Source organism: Hemitrygon akajei, chromosome 7 (genome assembly GCF_048418815.1).
Source record: "Hemitrygon akajei chromosome 7, sHemAka1.3, whole genome shotgun sequence".
In the NCBI taxonomy this organism is placed as follows: domain Eukaryota; kingdom Metazoa; phylum Chordata; class Chondrichthyes; order Myliobatiformes; family Dasyatidae; genus Hemitrygon; species Hemitrygon akajei.
In genome coordinates, this window is record NC_133130.1 from 15,123,452 (window position 1) to 15,135,551 (window position 12,100).

Consider the following 12,100-nt stretch of genomic DNA (forward strand, 5'->3'; position numbering starts at 1 on the left):
CATGCCAGCTAGATGAGCTAGCAAAATTTAAGCCACTTCCCTGTTGTTGATCCATAGCCAGTAGGTTATAACACTTCGTTTTCCCTTTATAGTCTTGTTGGTGAACATCTGAAATCTTTCTACACTCAGTGGACACTTTATTAAATATACCTGTACACCTGCTTTTAATGAAAATATCTAATTAGCCAGTCATGTGACAGCAACTCAATGCATAAAAGCATGCAGATCTGCTCAAGAAATTCAGTTGTTCAAACCAAACATGAGAATGGGGAAGAAAATAGGAAAGTGACTTTGATTGTGGAATGATTGTTGGTTCCAGATAACATGCTTTGAGTAGCTCAAACTTCTGATCTCCTGGGATTTTCATACACCAGTGTCTAAAGTTTACAGAGAATGGTGCAAAATGCAAAAAATATCCCACTGAGTGGCGGTTCTCTGGGTGAAATTGCTTTGTCAGAGGAGAAGTCAGGAAAATGGCCAGACTGGTTCAAACTGACAGGAAGGCGACAGTAACTCAACTAACCACTTGTTGAACCTTGAAGTGAATGGGCTACAGCAGCAGAAGACCATGAACATAGTCTGAGTGTAGTCTGCTTTTTATAAACACTCACTGACGATTACTTGGTTTAACTGTAACAGTCAGAAGTGAAAAATGGCTTTTGCCTTGACTTTGAAGAGAGCTGTACATAAACACTCCAGGGCAAATTGGGACATTGGATCCAAACTTGGCTAGGCAAGAGAAGGCAGTGATAGTTGAGGGTTATTTTTATGATTAGTTGACCATGGCTTGTGGTGGCCCACAGGGATTAGAGCAAGGATCCTTACTGTTTGTAATGTGAATGACTTTGATTATGGATGTAAGAGGTGCGATCAGTGAGAAACTAAGATAGGTGGAGCTGTTGATGAGATGGAAGATAATTTTAAGCTTTAAATGTGTCGGCCAAACAGGCTGAGAAAAGCCAGATGGAGTTAAATCCACACAAAAGTGACAAGATGAAGTTTGGGAGTCAAAGATTAGCTTTTAAAAAAAAGATGAGTTTTTAAACCAATGAGACTTGGATTTACACCATCAATAGTAGGAACCTGTGGAATATTGGGGAAAGGGACTTTAGAGTACATGTTCTACGATCCTTAAAGGTGACAGAACAGATAAATAATATGGTTAAGATGGATCAAGCTGCCAGCAGAATTGGTGAACTAAGGTTCCATTTCAACATTTAAGAGAAACATGGATAAGTACATGGATGGGAAGGGTTTGGAGAACTCTGGTCTGGTCCAGAATAACAGTTCAGCAAGGACTAGATGGAGCAAAAGACCCATTTCTGTGCCATCGTGTTCTATGACAATGACTCTAAAGCTTAGTTAAAATGTGCTTCAAATATTTCTGTTGGCGAATGGAAAACGAATAACTGGAATAATTTCCTCATGTATTTTGAAATGTCATAAAAATTGAGGTTATTTCAATATTAATTAGGTTATGAAAATACTAACCTTTATTATGATCTATAAACCTTTGCACACGCGTTCTGTTTATGTCTGTTTGAGATTTTCAAAGGCTGAAAGCAGACTTCAGATTTAACCACAATCATTTGGCGTGACTCTAACCTCTCTTCCTGTGGCATTCTTACCGGACTGTAAAACACCAAATGCCTGCTTCCTGCAGCTCACACCAAGTTCACGCATCTTATTTTGCAATTGCCTGTGAAAGCTTTGGCTCCTAGGCCACGACTTCTTGGCTGGTGGGAACAAACCTCCCATCCTCACCCCTGCATATGCTTACACATCTGTTTAATTACAGAATGCTCTGACAGGGGTGGTGATCGAGGCAGATACATTACGTGCATTTAAGAAAGTCTCAGAGGGTGCAGAGGTGATTTACCAGGATGATTCCTGGATTGGAGAACGTGCCTTACATGAAAAGGTTGAGCAAGCTATGACATTTCTCTTTGGAGTGAAGGAGGATGAGAGATGTATCGAAGATGAGGAGAAGCAGATAAGAGTGGGTAGCCAGCTACATTTTCCCAGGGTGGAAATGGCTAACAAAGGGATAGAATTTTAAGGTGATTGGAGGAAAGTAGAGGAGGGATGTCAGAGTTAGTTTTTATTTGTTGCACAGAGTGGTGGGTGCAAGCAATGCCCTGATGGGCTGGTGGTAGAAATAGAGATACTAGGACATTTAAAGGTGCCTAAGGCATGTGGATGATAGTAATATGGAGGCTGTGTAGGAGGGAAATTGTAGATTGATTTTAGAGTGGGTTAAAAGGTCAGTACAACATTGTGGGCCAAGGGGCCTGTACTGGGCTGTAATATTCTGTTCTTTTCAAGGATTTAATGCAGAAGCATTACAAGGCATTGATCAGACCAGATTTGGAGCATTGCAAATAGCTTTGGGCACCTTATCTAAGAAAGTATGTGTTGGCATTTTAGAGGATCCAGAGGAGGTTCACGAGAAATATCCCAGGAATGTAAGGGTTAACATATGAGGAGAGTGTGATGGCTCTGGGGCTTGTACCTGCTGGAATTTAGAAGAATGAGGGGGAAATCTCATTGAGACCTATCAAATATTAAAAGACTTAGATAGAGTGAATGTGGAGAGTGTGTGGGGGAGTCTCAGACAAAGGGGAACACCCTCTTATGTACAACCACAAACAGCATTTATTTACTTCGACTTCTGACTATAAATGGGATTGAAAGGAAAATATTGGGGCAAAGGTCGTGTTAGAAAATAGAATATAAGAACAGTAGAGCCTGCAGAGGACAGGCCCTTCGGCCCACAATGTCATGCCATTCTTTTAACCTACTCCCAGATCAACCTAAAACTTCCCTATATTTTTCTATCATCCATATGCTAATCTAAGAGTTTCTTAAATGCCCCTAATGTATCTGCCTCTACCACCCCTGGCAGCACATTACACACACTCTGTAAGAGTAAGAAACCTACCTCTGACATCCGCCAAACAAAACACGCACAGAATGTTAGAGGAATTCAGCAGACTTGGCAGCATTTATGGAAAAGAGTAAGCTGTTAATGTTTCGAGCAGAGACATTTCATCAGGATTCTTTTCCATAGATACTGCCTGACCTGCTGAGTTCCTCCAGCATTTTGCGGGTGTTGCTTGGATTTCCACCATCTGCAGAATTTTTCTTGTTTGTGATCAGACATCCCCTCCCCACCCCCCATACTTTCCTTTAAAACCTTAAAATTATGTCCTCTTGTAAACATGAGATTCTGCAGATGCTGGAAATGCAGATTTTCACACATAAAATACTCGAGGAAATCAGCTGGTCAGTCAGCTTCTATGATGAGGAATAAACAGTCGACATTTCAGGCCAAGACCCTTCATCTATTCTGATGAAGAATCTTGACCTAAAATATTGATTGTTTATTCCTTTAGTTTAGCTCAGAATCAGGTTTATTATCACCGGCATGTGACGTAAAATTTATTAACTTAGCAGCAGCAGTTCAATGCAATACATAATTCAGCAGAGGAAAAAAAAAATCACAAGATCACAAGACAAAGGAGCAGAAATAGGCCATTCAGCCCATCGTGTCTGCTCCACTACTCCACCATGAGCTAAACTATTTTCTCATCTAGTTCCAATTTCCGGCTTTTTCCCCATCTCCCTTGATACCCTGACCAATTAGATACCCATCAATCTCCTCCTTAAACACCCTCAATGATTGGGCCTCCACAGCTGTATCTGGCAATGAATTCCATAAATCCACAACCCTCTGGCTAGAAAAATTCTCCTCACCTGTTTTAAATGAGTACCCTGTAATTCTAAGACTGTGGCCTTTTGTCCTGGACTGACCCACCAAGGGAAACAGCTTTTCCACATCTACTCTGTCCAATCCATTCAACATTTGAAATGTATCTATGAGATCCCCTCTCATTCTCCTATACTCTAATGAATACAGTCCAAGAACCGACAAACACTCCTCATATGTTAGCCCCTGCATTCCAGGAATCATCCTCGTAAATCTTTTCTGAGCTCTCTCCACCATCAGTATATCCCTTCTAAGATAGGGGGCCCAAAACTGCACACAGTTTTCCAAATGAGGTCTCACCAGTGCCCCATAGAGCCTCATCAACACCTCCTTACTCTGATACACTATTCCTCTTGAAATGAATGCCAACATAGCATTTGCTTTCCTTACTGCCGATCCAACCTGGTGGTTAACCTTTAGGGTATCCTGCACTGGGACCCCCAAGTCCCTTTGCACTTCTAATTTTTGAATTTTCTCCCCATCTAAATAATAATCTGCCTGATCATTTCTTCTTCCAAAATGTATAACTGTACTATTCTCAACATTGTATCTCATCTGCTATTTCTTTGCCCACTCTCCTAAACTGATCAAGTCTCTCTGCAACCTTTGTTTCTTCAACACTTCCTGCTCCTCCACTTATCTTGGTGTATTCTGCAAACTTAGCCACAAAACCACTTAATCCATAATCTAAATCATTGACATAGTGTAAAAAGAGGCGGCCCCACACTGACCCCTATGGAACACCACTAGTAACCGGCAACCAACCAGCATAGGATCCCTTTATTCCCACCCTTTGCTTTCTGTCTAACAGCCAATGCTCCACCCATTCCAATATCTTTCCTGAAATTCCATGGGCTCTCATCTTATTAAGCAGCCTCTTATGCAGCACCTTATCAAAGGCCTTTTGAAAATCCAAATACACAACATCCACAGCCTCTCCCTTGTCAATTTTATTTGAGATTACCTCAAAATTCCAATAGGTTGGTGAGGCAGGATCTTCCCTTCATGAAACCATATTGGCTTGGGCCTATCTTGTCATGCACCTCGAGGTATCTCATAACCTTGTCCTTGAGGATTGACTCCAATAACTTTCCAAACTACCGATGTCAGACTAATAGGTCTGTAATTTTCTTTTTGCTGCCTCCTCCCTTTCTTAAACAGCGGAACTACATTTGCGACCTTCTAGTCCTCTGGAACCATGCCAGAGTATTGATTCCTGGAAGATTATTTCCAATGCCTCCACAATCTCCAAAGCCACCTCATTCAGAACCCATGGGTGCACCTCATCCGGACCGGAAGACTTATCTATCCTTAGTCCATTTAGCTTCCCAAGCACTTTCTCTCTAGTAATCTTGACTGTACCTAATTCTATTCCGAGACCTCTGGCTATCAGGTATGTTGCTAATGTCTTCCACTGTGAAGACTGATGCAAAATACTCATTTAGTTCCTCTGCCATCTCTTTGCTAACCATTACAATTTCAAAAAATAATTATAAATAAAATCAAAATAATAATAAAGTAAATCAATTACATACATTGAATAGATTTTTTTTTTTAAATGTGCAAAAACAGAAGTAGTGTATGTTAACAAAAGTGAGGTAGTGTCCAAAAATTCAATGTCCATATAGGAATGGGATGGCAGAGGGGAAGAAGCTGTTCCTGAGTCACTGAGTGTGTGCCTTCAGGCTTCTATACCTCCTACCTGAAGGTAAGAGATAAAAGGGCATGCCCTGTGTGCTGGAGGTCCTTAATAATGGATGCTGCCTTTCTAAGACACTGCTCCTTAAAGATGTCCTGGGTACTTTGAAGGCTAGTACCCAAAATGGAGCTGACTAGATTTACAACCTTCTACAGCTTCTTCTGGTCCTGTGCAGTAGCCCCTGCATACCAGACTGTGGTGCAGTCTATCAGAATGCTCTCCATGGTAAATCTACAGAAGTTTTTGAGTGTATTTGTTGACATACCAAATCTCTTCAAACTCACAATGAAGTATAGCTGTTGTCTTGCTTTCTTTATGACTACATTGATATGTTGGGACCAGGTTAGATCCTCAGAGATCTTGACACCCAGGAACTTGAAGCTGCTCACTCTCTCCACTTCTGATCCCTTTATGAGGATTGGTATGTGTTCCATTGTCTTATCATTCCTGAAGTCCACAATCAGCTTTTTCATCTTACTGACATTGAGTGCCAGGTTGTTGCTGTGGCACCACTCCACTAGCTGGCATACTTCACTCCTGTACGCCCTCTCGTCACCACCTGAGATTCTACCAACAATGGCTGTATCATCAGCAAATTTATAAATGGTATTTGAGCTATGCCTAGCCACACAGTCATGTGTATAGAGAGAGTAGAGCAGTGGGCTAAGCACACACCCCTGAGGTGTGCAAGTGTTGATCGTCAGCGAGGAGGAGATGTTATCACAGATTGTGGACTTCCTGTTAGGAAGTCGAGATCCAATTGCAGAGGGAGGTAACAGAGGCCCAGGCTCTGCAACTTCTCGATCAGGATTGTGGAAGTGATTGTTTTAAATGCTGAGCTATAGTTGATGAACAACATCCTGACATGGGTGTTTCTGTTGTCCAGGTGGTTTAAAGCCACGTGAAGAACAATTGAGATTGTATCTGCCATTGATCTATTGTAGCGATAGGCAAATTGCAATGGGCCCAGGTCCTTGCTGAGGTAGGAGTTCAGTCTTGTCATGATCAACCTCTCAAAACATTTCATCACTGTCGATGTGTGCGCTACCGGGCGATAGTCATTAAGGCAGCCCAAATTATTCTTTGTAGGCACTGGTATAATTGTTGCCTTTTTGAAGCAAGTGGGAACTTCCACTCATAGCAGTGAGAGGTTGAAAATGTCCTTGAAACTCCCGCTAATTGGTCGGCACAGGTTTTCAGAGCCCTACCAGCTGCTCCACTGGGACCTTCCACCTTCGGAGGGTTCACTCTTAAAGACAGCCTAACATCAGCCTCAGAGATGGAGATCACAGGGTCATCAGGTGCAGCAGGGATCTTCACAGCTGTAGATGTGTTCTCCCGTTCAAAGCGTGCATAGAAGGCATTAAGTTCATCTGGTGGTGAAGCATCGCTGCCATTCGCACTATTGGGTTTTGCTTTGTAGGAAGTAGTGTTTTGCAGACCCTGCCAGAGTTGCCGTGCATCCGATAATTCACCAGCCTCATTCAAAATTATCCCTTCACCCTCTGCAAATCACACCTGGTTTTCTGTTACACACCTGGGTCACCAGACTTGAATACCACAGATCTAGCCTTCAGCAGACGACATACCTCCTGGTTCATCCACGGCTTTTGGTTTGGGAATGTAGTTTGTGGGCACACACTCATCCACGCAGGTTTTAATGAGGTCAGTAACAACTGCAGAATATCTATACAAGGTTTGAAGATGAATCCCTAAATATAGCCCAGTCCACTGATTCAAAGCAGTCCTGTAGGCACTCCGGTGCTTCCCTTGTCCATACCTTCTTGGTCCTCACTACCGGTGCTGCAGTCTTCAGTGTCTGCCTGCACTCGGAGAAGTACAGCCAGGCGATCAGACTTCCCAAAGTGAGGGAGTGGAATAGCACGGTAGGCATTCTTGATGGTGGTGTAACAATGGTCCAGTGTGTTGTTTCCTCTGGTATTGCAAGTGATCGGTTGCTGGTAATTGCTTAGTGACTTTTTTCAGATTGGCCTGGTTAAAATCTCCCAAAACAATTGTGAAGGCATTAGGGTGCGTTGTTTCATGCATGTTGATCCCATTACTCAGTTTATCTAAAGCCTGCTTTACAATGGCCTGAGGTGGAATGCAAACTGCTATCAAAATGACCCCAGAGAACTCCCATGTAGGTAAAAAGGACGACACTTTACTGCTAGATATTCCAGATCTGGTGAGCAGAATTGGGACAGCACTGATATATCTGTGCACCAAGAACAACTAATCATGAGGCATACTCCTCCACCTCTGCTTTTGAGAGAATATATAGATCTATCCTGGCGGTGTATAGTAAACCCATCGATCTGGATCGCTGCATCCAGCACGGATGGTGTTAACCAGGATTCAGTGAAGCAAAGGACACAAGCTGTCCTAATGTTCCTCAAGTATTAGTCATTTCCATGTTGCAGAAGCCTCTGGCTGTCCACTAACTATCTTATATACCTTTGTCAATTCACCTCTAAGCAGCCTTCAAAGAAGAGTCCGAGCTCTCTCAACCTATCCTCCTGAGACCTGCTGTCTAAGGCAACACACACAAGCATGTTCTCTAATCCTAGATGAAGTTTGTTTCTGGGGTTGTGTGTCTCCAATGGTCCTGATGGTCAAGTCCAGTTGCAGGTAATGATTACGTCAATGATTTGGATGATGGAATTGACTCCTTTGTTGCAAAGTTTGCTGATGATATGAAGAAAGGTGGAAGGCAGGTATTTTTGAGGAAGTAGAGAGGCTACAGAAGGACTTGGACAGATCAGGAGAATAGACAAAGGAGTGGCAGATAGACTGCAGTGTTTGTAAGTGTATGGTAATGCACTTTGGTAGAAAAAATGAAAGTGTTGACTATTTTCTAGATGGAGAGAGAGAAAAAATACAAAAAAAATTGAGGCAAATAGGGACTTGGGAGTCCTTATACAGGATTCCATAAAGGTTAATTTGTAGGTTGAGTCTATGGTGAGGAAGGAAAATGCAATGTTAGCATTCATTTTTAGAGGTCTAGAATATAAAAGCACAGATGTAATGTTGAGACTTTATAAATCACTTGAAGTATTGTGAGCAGTTTTGAGTCTCCAATCGAAGAAATGGTGTGCTGGCATTGGAGAGGGTCAAGGGGAGTTTCACAACAATAATTCCAGGAATAAAAGGGTTAACATACAAGGAGCATTTGATAGCTCTGGTTCTATACTTGCTAGAGTTTAGAAGAATAAAGAGGGATCTCATTGTAACACATCAAATATTGAAAGGCCTAGATAGAGTAGATGTAGAGAGGATATTTCCTATAATGGGCGAGTCTAGGACCAGAGGGCACAGCCACAGGATAAAGGGGAGTTCACTTAGAACAGAGATGAGGAGGGATTTCTTTAGATAGGGTATGGTGAATCGGTGGAAATTCATTGCCACAGATGGCTATGGAAGCCAAGTCATTGAGTATATTCTGCACCAGTCACAGCATCAAAGGTTACGGGGAGCAAGCAGAATGTGGTTGAGAGGGATAATAAATCAGCCATTGTGGAGCAGACTCGAAGGGTTGAATGGCTTCATTCTGCATTTATGTTTTATGGTCCAAGGATATTATGATCCAGCCTCCAGCACTTTCCCAACTTCTGTCCTGCAAAGTGCAGACATGGACGTTCAGAAATCATTGAACGAGACCAAATAGTCAGAGATACTATCTGTTAGATTGTATTTTCACCTAAGGGCCCAATTTCCTTCCCTAATGACAGTATTTAAAGAGTCTGCATGTCATTAAAACTAATTGAGTTAATTAGAATAGGAAAATAGGGGCTCCTGGGCTTATGAAATTGCTTTACTTATAGACTTCAGTCCCACACCACCAGGTTCAGAAAGTTATTACTCTTCAACCATCAAGGCTCCTAAACCAACGTGGATAATTTAACAACATCAAACTGATTTCACAACCTATGGACTCCCTTTCAGGGATTTTACAACTCATGTTCTCAGACTTGCTTGCTACTTTTATCTTGTATTATTTATTTACCTTTTCCTTGTGTATTTGCACAGTTTGTTGCCTTTTCCACATTGGTTGTCTGTCCATCTTTCTGGTTTTTTGTTGATTCTATTCTGCTTCTTTGTACTAACTGAATGCCTGCAAGAAAATGAATCTCAGGGAAGTACATGATGACGTTTTTGTACTTGGATAATAAACTTACTTTGAATTTTACTTACAGAATTCTGATGTTATACAAGTTCTCCCAGACATTTTTAAATCATTTGTTTAAGCTGATATTAATATTAAAATGTTTCAAATTGTACATTGATGACCTGATAGTGTATTTTCCATTAAATTATGAGTAAGGTTAGTGTGGAATGACAGGATGAGAGTAAGTGTACGTGGCATGATATGATATGGGCAATGACAGGAACTGGAATTTTATTTCATTTTCCTATTACGAGATACAGCACAGTAACAGGCCCGAGCCCAATTACACCTGTGTGTCCAATTAACCTACAAACCCAAAAGTAGTTTTTTAAAAAATTTTTCCCTCCTTAACTATGTCCAGAGAAGGATTTTATAGATCTTTTTAAAAAAGCCATACCACTCCCTTGCCAAAGTCACTACAATGTTGTATATTTGATATTGCTAACTAAAGCATTTTGTAGGATAAGGACTTGTCTGGAAACTGGGATCATCTAGTCAAGTACTTTTAACCAGAGCAACCGGAAAAAACACATGTGGCCACGGGGAGAATTACAAGCTTCTCACTGACCGCAGTAGAATTAAACCTGCATCACTGGGACTGTAATAGCCATACACTACTGTGCCCATCATTTCTGATTTTGGTGACTTAGAGAAATTAGCTTAGAGACATTTCTGAAGAATGGAATTCTTCATAACTAGGGAGCTTCCTGCACAAGAACGAGAATAAAAGTACATACAATGCTTCAAGCCTGGATTACATCACCACTGAACCTTTCCCCGACTGATTCCTATATGTAATACAAACATAACTTGTTATGGTCCAGAAGCAATCTGAGTATATGCACTCAATGACTGCACAATGGGGAAGAGATTTATTTATTTTGAGTTACAGCATGGAACAGGCACTTCCAGCCCAATGAGCCACACGGCCAACAATCCACCGATTTAACCCTAGCCTAAACACAGGACAATTCACAATGACTAATTAACCCTCTAACCAGTACTCCTTAGAGTGTAGGAGGAAACTGGAGCATTTGGAAGAAACCCAGGTACTCACAGGAAGAACATACAAGCTTAATTACAGAGAACATGGGAATTCAAAGTTTTAAAGTGCATTTTTTCTTAATGAATGTATAGATTATACAACCTTGAGATTTGTTTGCTTACAGGCAGTCAGAAATCAAGGAACCTGAAAGAACCCAATTTAAAAAGACCGATCCCCAGTGCCCACAGAGGGAAAAAAAAGCACAAAACAAATCATAAACCATAGAAGTGAGCAACAACGACAGCATTCCAAACCAAATTGAGTCCTTAGATCCAAATCCTGGAGCAGCCTGTAATCCTGTAATGTATTTTGTGAGTCTTCGTAGGTCAGAGTGCATATGACATCAGGATGTAGGTAAGAAAAATGGAAGTCTGTTGAATAAACATGGTTGTTCAATCTACAGCGGCGTCCGAGTCACATCAATACTACAGAGTAGGCCTAAAGCCTCAGAATTCAGTTCATCATATTGGTGGGGCAAATCACCTCAAAGTTCACAGGCATGAAACACAGCAGCTGGGCACAGACTCACAGCCTTATTGTCCCAGAAAGTGAAGCTGCCAGACTATCTGTGCCAGTGTTTAAATTGTCCGAACCTTGCACTAGGACCCAGGCCTGGGCCCCACTGCCGGCAAATCACTCCAGGCCTAGATTTTGTTGCCAAGGGAGCCATTCTTGACCTTTCCAAATCAGTTTGGAGCCCAGGATGATCCAACTTTGTCCAATTCTCAACACCCTGCCTTTCCAGTGTATCTGGGCCAGCATTTCAACTGTCCAAACAGAAGCTAGTACCCTTCTGGGCCTTGAACATGCTGCCCATTGATTCACTTTGGACCTGGATTACCCTGGCAACGAAGCCATTTTCTGCCCCTGGTTAGAGCAATCCATTCTTGTACCCGGGTTAATTGGACAGGCATCAGAACTCCTCTGTCCCATCTTCTCCACTACAAATCGTTCACTCCAACTCCAACTGCACCCATTTCGCAGCACGCCAGCAGGGCACGGCTCACAAATTCGCTTTGCCGTCGCTCACTTCTTCATTGTTTGTGGTGATCGTTTACCACAACTTACTTCAAAAAATTCTATTAATAATGGTTTTAATTGAATTCCTTTGCTTTTGAACTACCAGTGAGCTGTCACAGCATCTTAAACCGGAATTGAACCTCAAACTCCGTCACCCCGAGGTGTAATAGTGTTGCACTAACTGCTATGCTACCATAAAGCAATTAGCTTTAGTTGACACATGCACTTTGAAACAAAGTGCAAAACATTAAACTAATTCAAAGGCAAGCACGGGAATCCGAAACCTTATGGTAAACATGAAGTTAAACTAAGTGAGACGCACACGCATCACTTGGTAGCGTGATGACATACACAATTCACATACAATATGGAATGAATTAATTAAGCAAACAAGAATGC